This window comes from Globicephala melas, chromosome 9 (genome assembly GCF_963455315.2).
Source record: "Globicephala melas chromosome 9, mGloMel1.2, whole genome shotgun sequence".
NCBI classification, from domain to species: domain Eukaryota; kingdom Metazoa; phylum Chordata; class Mammalia; order Artiodactyla; family Delphinidae; genus Globicephala; species Globicephala melas.
This window is the reverse complement of record NC_083322.1, coordinates 77,591,950-77,607,100: the sequence shown is the minus strand read 5'-3', so window position 1 is coordinate 77,607,100 and position 15,151 is coordinate 77,591,950. Positions and strand designations below refer to the sequence as shown.

At 40.3% G+C, this 15,151-nt stretch overlaps 1 protein-coding gene across 3 annotated transcripts in view; it reads right to left on the bottom strand.

Annotated features, from left to right (window-relative positions):
* Positions 1-14,768, bottom strand: part of SEMA3D (semaphorin 3D) — a 208,216-nt gene extending 193,448 nt beyond the window's left edge. For all 3 annotated transcript variants that reach the window (XM_030856996.2, XM_030856997.2, XM_060304732.1), the window contains exon 1: positions 14,420-14,768. The gene's annotated coding sequence lies outside the window, so the exon portion shown is untranslated. The remainder of the gene's footprint in view (positions 1-14,419) is intronic.
* Positions 14,769-15,151: the final 383 nt, after the last annotated feature.

The window sequence follows — 15,151 nt, the reverse complement described above, 5'->3', positions numbered from 1 at the left end:
ATGGAATATTCTGAAACCGCACAATAGTGAGAGCATTTAATAAGAGGTTTCAAGAGCAATAACTGGTTAGCAGAGGTACAGGGACAAGGTGGTGATCAAACAGTGGAAGTAATCTGTGGGCAAGGGGATTAGAATGACAGTAGGCCCACACTGGAGGGCTAGAGAAGTATCTGTGCATTGGGTGAAAAAAGTCAGGGGCAGGGGGATGTGCAAGTTGTTGAACATATCTGTATTGTTTATTTGGGGACAGAGCACTTCATTAAGGAAATATGCAGTGTTATAAATCCAGTAGTAGATAGCTAAGGAACGGTGGGATGCTACAAAATAAACCTGGAAATTTAGATGGGGCCTCAAAGGATTTTATTACTTGCTGTTTAGCCTCTATAAGTAGCTGCTGCTTCTGAGACAGCTGGTATTGAAGGGTTCCTTTGCCCTGGATTCTCCCTCACATCCCTATAGCATGGTCTGTTGCACTGTGCCCCCAAATGATGTCTCTTTAAAAGGTGGTAATAGCCAATCCTAATGTGTCATTCTCTTACCCAGGAATATACCTGAAGGTCACCAAAGGACTTTTTTTTTTTTTAACATCTTTATTGGAGTATAATTGCTTTACAATGGTGTGTTAGTTTCTGCTTTACAACAAAATGAATGTTATATATATACATACGTTACCGTATCTCTTCCCTCTTGCGTCTCCCTCCCTCCCACCCTCCCTATCCCACCCCTCCAGGCGGTCACAAAGCACCGAGCTGATCTCCCTGTGCTATGCGGCTGCTTCCCACTATCTACCTTGCGTTTGGTAGTGTATATAGGTCCATGCCTCTCTCTCGCTTTGTCACAGCTTACCCTTCCCCCTCCCCATATCGTGAGGTGGACAGACCTAGAGTCTTTCATACAGAGTGAAGTAAGTCAGAAAGAGAGAGACAAATACCGTATGCTAACACATATATATGGAATTTAAGAAAAAAAAATGTCATGAAGAGCCTAGGGGTAAGACAGGAATAAAGGACTTTTTTTGAATGAGGTGAATGTAACTCAGCAGATAAAGAAGAAGGCAGTAGAACAGTGGGTAGGTGGTGTGAGAATCTGACCTATGTGTAATTTGCATCATCTGTGTAAGGATAACAGAAAGATAACACACAGACACTGTAATGCGTCACACAGATTTTGATTGTTAACCTATATTAACCTATTTATTTCTCACAATAACCCTATGAGGTTAGTGCCTTCATGAACCCCCAGTTAAAAGACAGGAGACAGATATAGAAACGTCAAGTAACTTGTCTAAACCACACAGCTCAGCGGTGACAGAGCTAGGATCTGAATCCAAGCTGTCTGCTTTCATAGGGCATAGTCTTTTTTTTTTCATTAATTTTGATTGGAGTATACTTGATTTACAATGTTGTTAGTTTCAGGTGTACAGCAGAGTGAATCAGTTACACATATACATATATCCACTCTTTTTTATATTCTTTTCCTATATAGGTCATTACAGAGTATTGAGTAGAGTTCCTGTGCTATACAGTAGGTCCTTATTAGTCATGTATTTTATATATAGTAGGGTGTGTATGTCATAGTCCTAACCATTGCACCACATTTCCCCCCGCACTTGAAAGCCTCAGTTTAAAGTTACAGTAATCAAAGATTCTTTCAGTTACCAGAGTGACCTCCTTTATAAGTATACAGTGTTGAGCAATGAACACTAGCCCACAGGTGTTGTAGTGGTGTGGTGACATACCTGGGATCCCAGAGAGAAGTCAGGGATGGCGACAATACTCTAAGCATAATCTCCACATAGATAAAAGTAGAGGTTAGGGAAGAAGGTGACATAATGAAAAAGGCTGCAGAGAGAAAAGGCCAAGACTATGAATAGGACCCTTTGTTTTTGGTTTTAAAGAGATTTGATTTGACCCAGGATGCTAATGAGCTCCTTTACAATCATCTACTTCATGATTGCAGCCAAGGTTTCTCAACTGTATTTTGTCAGTGACTCTTACAGTGCCCAGTACATGGCAGGCACTCAACAAATACTTCGTGAACTAAAGAAAAGATGAAAAGGGAATTCAAGATAGGAAGGCATCAAGAATAAGATGAATATGTGTGAAATAACCTTTACAAAAAAGGAATGCACGTGCGACATAACCTTTATGATGAATTACACATCTAAAGTAGTTACAAGAGGAAAAAACAGGTAAGGGATACTGAATAGATTAATTTATATTCATGTATTATAGATGGTGTACTTATTATATACAAGATTAGGTGATATGCATGGAAGTATGAAGAAAGCTGTCAAGGTAGCAACCATTTGATCCTTATTCTTGAGAAACTTAGTCCAACTAAGAGAGAGAGAGTAATAGTTATTGAAACTGAAAAAGATCTTACAAAGAGGAGGGCAGAATTTGAGTGAAAAACACTTTTCCAAGCAAGATTTAGTGGACATAAGTGAGGGTGGCTAGGGGAGTGGGCATTGGTTGGGGGCCAGGAGAAGTGATGGCAGTAAAAGACAAAATTGTCCAAGTGAAAGGAGAAATCACTGCAAAGCCCCGCGAGGAAAGAGTACAGAAATGGTAGGCCCATGTGGTTGATGCTAGTTTGTCCTGTTTATTAATTTGGGGAATTTACGAGACTTAGTTTTGGCTCATCCTAATACATTATCCACTTAAAGCACACTTTTTAACACCACTTGTACACAATAAAGGAAAAACGGGAAAGTCTAAATTGTCATTTCTGATTAACAGAACTAACCAAGGGTTACAAATATATAAAAGAATGATTGGTGGCTATCATGAAGATGATGGTTATGTGTTCGATAAATACTAGGGGAAAGCAGATCTGAATGCAATTCTTATTCTTACTAAGTCTCAAGTGAAAGTGCACAGGATATGAATGACTATTCACTGTACTCTAATAACTTTTGATATATGGATCAAAAGTACCATTTTCTGGAATATGAAAAGGCCTATGTGATAATGACACAACAAAAGAAGGGCTCCAAACAATCAACACCCAGAGACTGAGGGTAGGGTCAAGTGAGGAATCCTACTATCTCAGCCCAAGCTCTTTGAAGGGTTTTATTGAGTGCACATGGGTAAACATAGCATTCCTCTTCTATGTAAGTTATTTCTGCCAAAAACTTGCCCTTTTTAAATTTATTTATTTTATTTATTTTGGGCTGCATTGGGTCTTCGTTGCTGTGTGCGGGCTTCTCACTGAGGTAGTTTCTCTTTGTTGCAGAGCACCAGCTCTAGGTGCACGGGCTTCAGTAGTTGTGGCTTGCGGACTCAGTTGCTCCACGGCATGTGGGATCTTCCCGGACCAGGGCTTGAACCCGTGGCCCCTGCATTGGCAGGTGGATTCTTAACCACTGTGCCACCAGGGAAGCCCAGCTTGCCCTTTTTAAAACCTGAACAATGAACAGTCTCTGCCAAACCTTATCACAGTGTAGTCTCACACAACAATCCCCAGGGCTCTGTGAAATATGAATCAAGCCAAAGAAAGGAAAATGTTATTCTCTCATCTGTATATCCAGTACAAATGCTTTTGAACAGCTACTTTACTGGTGATAAAAGTCTTCATAAGTTGATACAATAATTTATTGATTTATATCAATTTTCCATTTTAAAATTATACGTAACTCATCTTACACTGTTTCATCATGAAAATACTTTTGCAGACAGAATAGTCTGGCTACTTTAACCTTCTACCAACCTGCTCGGAAAGCAACTTACAACACCCTAATTTGATTATGATAAGGAAATATCTAAAGCTACAAGACAGAAGCTATGTGGCCAAAAGAATGAATTTTGAATCAGAACATATGTCAAGGGTAAAGTTAATAGGTATACAATTTCACTATTTAAAAAACTTGTCTTCTGATAAGGAGAGTCAAACCTCAAAATTGATGAGATTTGAGATGATTATTTTCATTTGAAACGATTTTTTAAAAATAATACTCGTTATAATTATGTATTCATAAGTCACCAATTACTTGAAAATATGTTGATATGAAATAAAAAAGGAGACAATGGTAGTCCATGCAAAAATGTAGATCACACATATCTCTACGATACAAATTAGGTATGTGCATTTCTAAAGGTTTTGGTCAGAATTTTATATTTCTTCGTTCCTTTTTTTGATTGAGTTAAATTATCACAGGCAGGATCTCTCTTTTCAAAATTGTACTCAATTCTCCTGTGTAACAAAAATGAAAACCTTGTATCTAAGATTCCAATGATATCCCAGAGCATATTAGTTGTATTGATCTGAGTCTTTTTCAGATACTTATTATTATTATTATTATTTCAGGAAGTTCAATGGGGTATCACCAAAAAAGAGGCCCTTTAGTCACATATTCTGGGATTGAATTCCATGGCTTTTCCCGAACAAGTTGTTGAAATGTGTTTTTTGTGTGCTATGATTCACAAACTAAAAACGGTGGGGGGGGGGAAAGCAAGTTTAAACTTTTCAACAACTGCCACGGTAGAGCACAAATTCAACAAAAAGCAGTTAAGTGTAAAGCACAGAGTCAGGAAATTGTTAAATAATTATAAATATGAGATAACAGTAAAAAAATGACATCAGCATGTATAAAAGCTTCAATAAGAAAGGTGAAATGACAGGACTTTTGGTCCAACAGTAAGCAAGACAGCTTACTACTAAAAGAGAATAAAACTCAGATTTAAAAAAAATATGCAACGATTTGTAACACAGGGAATAGAAGGAATAATATGTGATTTTTATATATAGAAAGTATATACATAAAGTGAGGGAAAGCATTGAAAACACACACACAGACACACACACAAACACACACACACGTAGAAAGGAAAATGGCAGCCCATATCTACATTTCTAGAACACATCTAAGTCTCAGCTTCTAGGAATTTGAGGGGATGTAGAAGCCTCCTAGGTATATTTTTAATTTTCAAAATAGCAATGGTAAGTGTATTATACATATAACATTTGATAGGAAATAATCTTTAACATACTTAATGTAGTAGATGTCCTTGGGATTCAAAGAGGAGAAACAAGAATACATAGTCATTGAGCCATTTTGGCAAGAATTTTGAAAGCACAATCATCATGTAGAACTGAAGACATCTGGCACAGAGGATGGATCTTGTCAATATCAATAAAATAGCAAAAACTGAAGTAGAAAAAAAGTGTGCCTTCTCTTTTAATATTTAAGATTGATTTATAAGACATGACTGATACATAGCTTTCTTTGCATGAGAACCTCCCACAATGGTGATCTGAAAATTTTTATTAATCCAAGTAATACATTTTATTTTGAAAAATAAGTAATTATGAGAACTAATTCAACATACATGTTTATTATAATGAGAACTACTATATTTAGTATCAACAGAAAAAAAAAAGGTAAAATAGTTGCACCTTGAACTAGGAGAATAAATTGAATGGCATTAACCTTTCTGACCAGAGAATGGTTCACCTTTTATACAGTTTCTCACCATGGTTAATCTATATGCTTTCAAATACAAGTTTTAAAAATAGACTTTATTTTTCAGAACAGTTTTAGATTTACAAAAACATTGAGAAGATAGTACAGAGAGTTCCCCGAGAACCCACATCTAGTTTCCCCTATTATTTTTACATCTTACATTAGTATGGACATTTGTTACAATGAATAAACCAATATTGACTTTTTATTATTAACTAAACTCCATAATTTATTCTGATTTCACTAGTGTTTATCTAATGTCCTTTTTCTTTTCACGGATCCCATCCAGGACACCACATTACATTTAGTTCGTGTCTCTCTGGCTTCTTCTTGCTTCCAATAGTTTCTCAGGCTCACTTTGGTTTTGATGATCTTGATAGGTTTGAGGAGCACTGGTCAAGAATATTGTAGACTGTCCCTCTACTGGAATCTGTCTGATGTTTTTCACATGGTTTTATGGGGGTTATAGGTTTTTGGGAGAGAGATTGAGAGGGACAGTGTTCTTTTCATCCCTCATATCAAGGGCACATATTATCAACATGCTTTAGGACTACTGAGGTTGACCATGATCACCTGGCTGAGACAGTCTCTGCTAGGTTTATTCACTGTAAAGTATTCTCTCCCTCCTTACCATCCTGAGTACTCTTTAGAGGAAGTGACCATGCTCAACTCATTTCAGAAGTAAGGAGTTTTATGTTCCCCTTCCTTGAGGGCAGAGTATCTACATAAATTGTTTTGAAATTCTACTGGATGGGAGATTTGTCTCTTCTCCTTCATTTATTAATTTATTCATCATTTACTTATAGCAGCATGGTCTCGTGGATATTTATTTTATACCTTGGGTTATAATCAATAATACTTTTTTTTTTTTTTTTTGCTCATATTATTCCAGCTTTGGCCATTGGGAGCTTTTTTAATTGGCTCCTATGACCCTTTGACATACCTCTGTCATTGTGCATATGTGGTGTGGTGAGTGTATGTGGGTGTCTGGAACACTTATTTTTTGGCACAAGATGATCCAGGCTCACATACATTTCCTGCCCCAGTCCTAGAATCAGCTATTTCTCTGAGGATCCCTGGTTCCTTTCACTGGAAAATAATGTTAGAAAATGAGATCTAGGCACTAGCTGTCACATACAAAATTTATTTTTAAAATAAATTTCATGTTTAAGCTAAGAATTAATATATATATTTGTGTGTAGTACATTCATGGATAAATTCTTACTAGCCCTTACTCTATGCTTATCTGTGTTTACTAGTCGTTCAGCAATGATCATGAATTTTATCTGTAATGAAAATCATTACTATAAAAATAAAAGCTCTAAAAGAATGTACACCCCATTTCAACAAGAAAATGCAAATTATTCGGTGGGCCAAAAAGTGCCTTCGGTTTTTTAAGTAAAAATAAAAGACACATTTTTCATTTTCACCAAGAACTTTATTGAACAACGTATTCACCCTTTTGTTCCACTACCTTCTGCCATTTTCCAGGCAACTTCATAATTCCATCTTCCCAAAACTTTTTATCTTTTTGAGCAAAGAACTGTTTCAGGTCTCTTTTACAGTCTTCCAGGGAATTGAAATTTTTTCCATTAAGAAAATTTTGTAAAGACCTAAATAAATGGAAATCTGAAGGTGCAATGTCTGGTGAATATGGCCGACAAGTCAGAACTTCCCAGCCAAGCTGTAACAGTTTTTGTCTGATCATAAAGAAACATGCGGTCTTGCATTCTCCTGATGCAAGATTATGCATTTTCTGTTGACTAATTCTGGATGCTTCTCGTCGAGTGCCGCTTTCAGTTGGTCTAATTGGGAGCAGTACTTGGAATTAATCATTTGGTTTTCCAGAAGGAGCTCACAATAGAGGACTCCCTTCCAATCCCACCATAAACACAACATTGCCTTCTTTGGATGAAGACCAGCCTTTGGTGTAGTTGGTGGTGGTTCATTTCGCTTGTCCCATGATCTCTTCCATTCCACATTGTTGTACAGTATCTCCTTTCCATCACCCGTCACAATTTGTTTTTAAAACAGAATGTTTTCATTACGTTTCAGTAGAGAATCGCATGCAAAAATATGGTCAAGAAGGTTTTTTTCGCTCAACTTATGTGGAACCCAGACATCAAAAAGATTCACATAACCAAGCTGGTGCAAATGATTTTCAATGCTTGATTTGGATATTTTGAGCATGTTGGCTATCTCCAGCATGGTATAACGTTGATTGTTCTCAATTATTGTTTCGATTTGATCACTATTAACTTCAACTGGGCCACCCGACCATGGAGCATTGTCCAGCGAGAAATCTCCAGCACGCAACTTCGCAAACCACTTTTGACACGATCAGTCACAGCTCCTTCTCCATACACTGCACAAATCTTTTTGTGCGTTTCAGTTGCATTTTTACCTTTCTTGAAATGGTAAAGAATAATATGCCAAAAATGTTGCTTTTCTTCTTCCGTCTTCAATATTAAAATGGCTATGCAAAATTCACCAATTTTGATAAGTCTTTTTCTAAATGCACGCTGATATCACAGCTGTCACATACAATCTAACAAAATTGTTTTGAATGAAGTTAAAGACAACTAAGTGCTACCAGAGTCATCTTATGGAAAAAAAGGAACAAACCTTTTGGCCTACCCAATGATATCAACTTCTACTGACCTCGTATTTAGTATTACAAGTAAACTGAGAATTCTGAGAGTTCCAAATAGTTATCATTGAAATGAAGTGTTATATTTCAAAATTGAAAGCGTTCCTCCAAGTAAAAATGGTGTTCATTTTTTACCTTAGAAAACACTTCTTTCTTTCGTAGAACAACCATTTCAGATGTAAAAAACAAAGATTTATCTGAAAGCAACAACAGCAAATACCAAAACACAAGAAATGCCTGAATGTCTTATGTATGGACTGCTCTTTATGAGAAGGATAAAAAACAAAAAAAGGAGGAGTAAAAGCCTAACACTGATTTTATACATTCCATCAAAAAAAAAAAAAAAGCCAACAGATTAGTTAGACATAACTTGAGATGACATCATGAGGCATGGCTTCAGCGGTCAATATAACATGTTTTTAAAAAGGCTTCTATGGGACTATGTAAGCAACTTAAGAGGGTACTTTTCTGTGAACATTGTTTTTAAGCAGTTCATACATGCTGATATTAAATGCATAAACTATACTACTTCTCTGTCTCTTCACTAACATAAATCCAGACAACATCTCTACTGAGCAATTTTATTAGTCTAATTTCTGCTAATATAATGTGCTTGAAACTCTCTATATTTAACTCAGTAGGTACCAGCTATATAGGCTCATTTCAGGACCAAATATAACAATATAATCCTTAAAAGCAGTTTAAGATATACAAAAGACCAAGTAAAATGCATAATTAGTATAGGAAAAATAAATTGGACATTTATCTGATGGTAGATTAATAATGTGACATCTATATATCTATACAATTTTATTTATTTTCCATGAAAGTAATAATACTGTATTTCTTTTAAGATGCTCAATAATCTAGACTGTTTGCTTTTTTTATTCAAGTTTGTTCTTTGTAGTTATAGTCCCATTTAATAATGCTTGATTCTATTTAATTAGAAAAATACAGCGAATGTTCCCATTTTTCCTGTGATTTTCTAGTAGAACATACTTAAAAACATAAAATGTTGAAGTTATATTGTTAAATGCCCTATAGAAGAAACAAGGGACATAAAGTATGTCATTTCTAATCTCTGAAGCAGAAGACACCATATGTTTAAAAGGATACCAGATTCAGAGAGACACAAACTCTTCTGTGAACACTTGGTAACTTAATTCTATTTATTTTATACATTTTTATGGGAGGGTAATATTTGTGGCTTATTGAGTATGGCAAAAGAATGAGCAAACTGTCAAAATTTACCAGCAAAAGATTAGCAGGCTAGTTAAAGATATCCTGGTTCATGACTATTAGAAATTATTAAATATCATCATTAACGTGGGAATAAATGATCAAATATTAATGATGATAGATTAAAAGTCACCAAAATCATTTAAAATCTAAACAGTATATCTTATTACATATTGCAACTTTTTCAAGCACTTAACTATCTGTCTTTAATAATTTATATTTGTGAATGTCTAATAATTTAAGTACACCTCATTATTATTACTTAAATTTCAAAATAATTTCAAGTTTCTTCTCAGTGTATTTCTTGTTTGCAGTGAATTTAATTTAGCTTTATGCTTCTTTCTAATTATTATTTAGGTACTTAAAGTTAAGGTGAAATAATGCAGACACAGATGATGCAGATTCTCATTTCTTAATTTAGATCCTTGTAAAAAATACAAGAAATTCAAAAATAAAATGTAACTTTTTGTAATATGCCTCTTTTTACTATGTATTCTTATAAACCCTATTTCACATGATCATTATATTGCTCTATGTTATGCATCATGATAAAACAGCTTCTCAACATTTTTTTCTATGAAAGGGTAAAACTCATATAAAAGAAAAAACTCTCCTTTCTAAAATCTCAGAGAATGTAAAGTATAAAACCAAAGGTCTTTAAGCTGATCTTTGATAGGCAACAAAGAGATTCAAAATCACTCTCTTGGGCTTCCCTGGTGGCGCAGTGGTTGAGAGTCCGCCTGCCGATGCAGGGGACGCGGGTTCGTGCCCCGGTCCGGGAATATCCCACATGCCGCGGAGCAGCTGGGCCCGTGAGCCATGGCCGCTGAGCCTGCGCGTCCGGAGCCTGTGCTCCGCAACGGGAGAGGCCACAACAGTGAGAGGCCTGCGTACCGCAAAGAAAAAAAAAAAAAATCACTCTCTTAACTGCTTGGTAAGTAATTATACCTCAATATTTGTTAGGTGTCTAAATATGTTTAGCATTGCACTAACCTGAAGGTGCAAAAAGTTAGAGAAGACAAGTCCTTCCTTCAAGGCTCTTACGATCCGGTTAGGAATCATAAACAACAACATAAGAAAGCAAATGACTGAAAACTTAGAACTTGAAAGGCAGGATGAAGATATAAAAATAGAAAGGAATTTTGGCCAAGATTTCCTAGAGTAAGAAAGTATTTTTTAACTAAGTTTTGAGGTAGCAAGTTATGTGATTAACAAGTGTTGCCCATGGTCAGTCATTGTTATTGTTGTTATTACTACTTATTTCACAAATGCGAATGTTTCTTTTTCCTTTAAGGACTATGTTATTGAGTCGAAATATTTACTACTTTACCTAGGTTATCTATATAGCTCCAGGTATATACAGAAAGAATAACTTTTCAAACAGAGCTATGGTTACTCATGTTTATTAAATAAATCATTTATTAATTGATAAGAATGTTCCCCAAAGAACATTTGTCATCAAAGCATTACATCTCCCAGACAGAACAGTAAAGTTCAGTCACGTTTTTTTCTAAAATAATGAAGCTATAACAAACAATCTGAAGACATACTAATATTCATTAAATCAGCACCAACTGGAATGTTTTCCCCTTGAGACTGAGAAGTTGATATTCTTAATACCTGATAAAAATGGGGATGACTTCACCCAGTACTCTGTCTAAGCAGAAAACAAACACTGGGCCACAGAGATACCTACCAATTCCAGAGGACACCTTCAGAGACACTTTCAGGTCTGTGATAAACCTTTTGATAGTTAACAAATACCCATCCAATGGAACGAGAACACAGTATGAGGAATAAGAACTGAGCACCACAAAACATCCTGTCTTAATTTAACTCCAACCCCAAACAACATATTTCCTAGCTTTGGAAAAGAAAAGATGTGAGAGTAATTCAGCTTGGTGACTCAAGTTCAAACCTATATTTGATCTGTTACCCTGTCACTGGAAACAGTACATGTGCTTCCTCTGCCTTTGTAATTGTTTATATTCCTGACCTTCCCTGACACCAAAAATAATTCACACTCCCACCCTTACCAGCCCTTCCCCACACACATACACACACACACAAAAGAGATTAAAAATACAGTTTAACTTTGTGCATTCTTCCCATGCAAAATTATAAAGCAAATTCATTAACTAAGATGTAACTATAAAGGCAAATTCTGCAAAAAGGCAAAAGATACATAATTATTTCTTTACCTTTTACCCTTAGTTTCTGCTAGTGTTGGTTATAGTTTCCTAATAATTCCAAAACACTTTGCACTGCCAGACATTTTTTCCTTGACCTCCCCTCTCAGAGAGTCAGCAGGAGGGGTAACAGGAGTCAAATTATTACTCCTCCCAAGTGAATGGGCCACAAACTCTTACAAAGGTGAAATAGTGGTGCCAAAATATGAAGTAACTTTGTAGTTATTCAGGTCATGAAGGCAGTAAGTAGACTAAGGAAAACTTCGTTAATCTCAGGAAATTTTCTCAACGCAGCCATGGAGTTACTATTTGAAAAATGTTTCTTTTGTTTTCATTTTTCCTTTATAAACATTATTAAAGCCACTAATAATTCCTATAGGTACAAGAAGACCTTTATAAATATAGATTACTAATATCATGTACATAAGATCCTTGACCTACAGACTTCATGTGACCCATACCCATCCTCAACCCTGGCTCCCATTTAAATTCTCGGGGTTCTTACCCTGTAAATTATAATATACAGATAATGCATCAACTGATCTTAGAAAGGTCCTCCCTTTAAGTGGGGTCATGGAAAGCTGCCTGAAGCCCTTAAAAGGTGACCTGAATCCAGGTAAAACAGTTCCAGTCTCAGCTCTGCCCCTTACTAGCTTATATTTGAACGCATCAGCTAACACACCTTTACATCTCATTATTCTCACCTCGAAAATGAGAATAATTGCTTTGTCTACTCCCGTAATCACCGATACCACTTTTAAGAACTATGATTTTTCTTAAAATTGCAAAAGCCAAAATAGGACAGCACACAGTTCTAACTCTCTGTGTGTCTCTGCTTTTTTTTTTAATCTAAAAAACAAACAAACAAAATAATGAAACTTCATATCGTGTTGCTGAGAATATTAATCGTGATAATGTACAAAGTACCTAGGATGCAAGAAGTACTTGATAAATGTCCCTTCCCTTTTCCACCAATTTTTCATTTCATAATGGGCAAATTCCATTTGAAATGTTGGCAGTCCAAATCAGTACCATTTTACTGTCTCTCAGCTTCCTCTTGACGTTATTCATATCTCTTCCCACATCACCTTCCTGTATTTCCTGGCCTTTTCTCTTTCAAAGGCCAAGGCCTTTTCCCATCTTCCTGACCTGAACCATCACTTTGTAGCCTACCAACGATGTCCCTCTGGCCAGCTTTAGCTACTCGGCTGAGCCTCAGTGACTCCGAGGCGGGACAGAGTTAAAGCAACTCCTGTCTGGGGCTGCTCACATCCAACCCAGACCCTTCCTGCTCATCCTCTTGGCTCTCTGGCCTCAGAACAGAGCGAGAAGCGACGGCAATACTGGAGTGATGACATGTGATTCTCTCCCTTCCCCACCCTTCACATTTTTCTTTCCACGTGCAGAACCCGGAAGGCTCTGACCGCTCGTGCCCTGGCGGTTGCCATGGTTACACAACAGCAGCACCAGACCCAGGAGGGGTCACCAGACCCAGGAGGGGTCTCGTCCCGTCTCCTTTACCTCCCCCTCAACCCTTTCCATCCTTTAGTGAGCACGCCCCACCCCGCGCCCCCGCAGGGGAGGAGAACCTTTTCGGCTAAATTTGAGACTTTCCGTTCCCGCCCCCTCTTTTTCTCTTGCAGACACCACTGACAAGCTAAGGGAGGATGGGAGGGGCTTTGGTGGGGAAAGAAGAGCTCTCGTAGAGACATTTGCCTTTCATTACGGCTTCGCTCGGGGCTAAACGGCGAAAAGTTCGCCTATTTAACTCCAATCTCCGTAACTCGGAATTGGGGACCTCAGCGGCCCCAGGCGCTGGCTGCGCAGCTCCCGTCCAGTCCCCTCGAGTCCAGCCTGGTGGCGGGAGTGCGGCGCCTCCTCCTCCTGTCAAGTACCCCCCGCGCGCTGGGACGGAAGCAAAGCAACTCAGTCCACGAGGTTGAACTCAAGTCGTGAGGGAAGGAAAATGAGCCGGTGCCGAAAACGGCCCGGGCGCTGCCAGGGCGGCCCATTAACGCGTCAACTCCAGGCGCGTGATGAGGGAGCAGGGGGGAAACACCGGCGGGGTTAAATCCACCCGGTTAAATTCCCAGCAGGAGTCAAATCCGGGCCTTTTCGGAGCGAGCCAAGCCGAGGGTACGGAGGGATGCCCGGCCCCCACAAGAGTACGTTTTGCAGGAGCCGCCTTTCCCAGTCAGCCAGCTCTGAGGCTGGTGTCTGCTTCCAACTTTGCCCTCAGAGTCTGGGAGGATGCACGCTCCCGTCAGACGGAGCGTCGCGGTTCCCTCACAGGGAAAAAGGCGTTGCCCATCCCTCCCCAAAAGCACCACAACACAAATAGCCGCCACGGTATCCCCGTCCCCTCCCCCCAGCCCGTCGGGAAAAGGAGCGAGTGAGGGCGCAGACGCCCTTGGTCAAATCCTCGCCAGACTGTCCTCACCGACGCGTCTGCGAATGAACCTGCAGCCAGAGGAGCCACGGGGCACGTTCAGACGCGCTCGCGGCCGCCGGGGCCCTGGAGGGGGCGAGAGAGAGAGCGAAGTTCCCGGGCGCGTCTCGGGAGGAAAACTTTACGCGGCGCGGAAAGCTCGGGCTGAGGAAGCGGCGGCGGCGAGCGGAGACTGCGCCCGCCTCCACGCTGTCCCCGCGCCGCGCGCCCGGACCGTCAGCGCCTCGGCGCCCAGTTCCCCGTCTGGCCCCCCCGCGTGCCCACTCCCGTCAGCTCCGGAGCGCTCTTTCCGCCCCAGAACGTTGCCTTATCTCCCGGCCGCTCGGCATTCTCACTTCGGACCCACGACCACCCCCAAAATCCAGTCACCCCTACTGGCCACCGCGGTCCTCCCACCGGAGCAGCAGGTGACCCGAAACCAGCCTTACCTGCCGCGAACTCTTCTCGCCCTCTCTCTGTGCCCGCTGTCTTTTCCGGGAGAGAGGAAGGGGATGCAGGCGGTGGGCGTGTGAGGCGGCGACCCGGGACACCGGCGCGACCTCCTCTGAGCGGCAGCCCTGGCTGAGCCGCGGAGCCGCCGGCGGCCCTGACGGAGCGTGGAGGCTGCGGCCGCAGAGGCCAGGCCGGGAGGCAGGGGGCGCTGCTGCCCCCCCGAGCGTCCTGCCGGGAGCGGCGCGGAGCCAGGCACCAGCTGGAGCTGTGGGGAGGCGAGGGTGGCGAGGAAAGGCACGCTCGGAGCGGGAGGGCGGCTTTTAAGTTTGTGGTGTGACCGCAGCAGCTGTCCCGGGAGAGACTCAGTCTTTCTAAAAAGGGGATGCTCAGAACGCCGGGGATTACCTCTCCCCTTCCGATCTCCTCCCCCAGCCCTCGGCCCCCCTCCCCTGTGCGCACGCCAGTCCTCCCCAGCGTGCAAAAGTCCATCCCAGTCGGCGCGCGGGCTGTCAGCAGCGTGGATTAAATGTAGCTCCGGCCGCGCTGGGGGATGTTTTTCCGGACAGGGCACTCTGTATGTAAAGGAATTTCTGACGTTTGAGCCCGCGCCCGGGTGGCTTTGGGGCCTGTTTATTCTATACCATAACGTCTCCAAGGACTCCCTGCCGAAAAAACAGGACAAACACTGTCTCAAAAACTCTAAGCCTCAAAAAGAGGAGCTGTGTTCC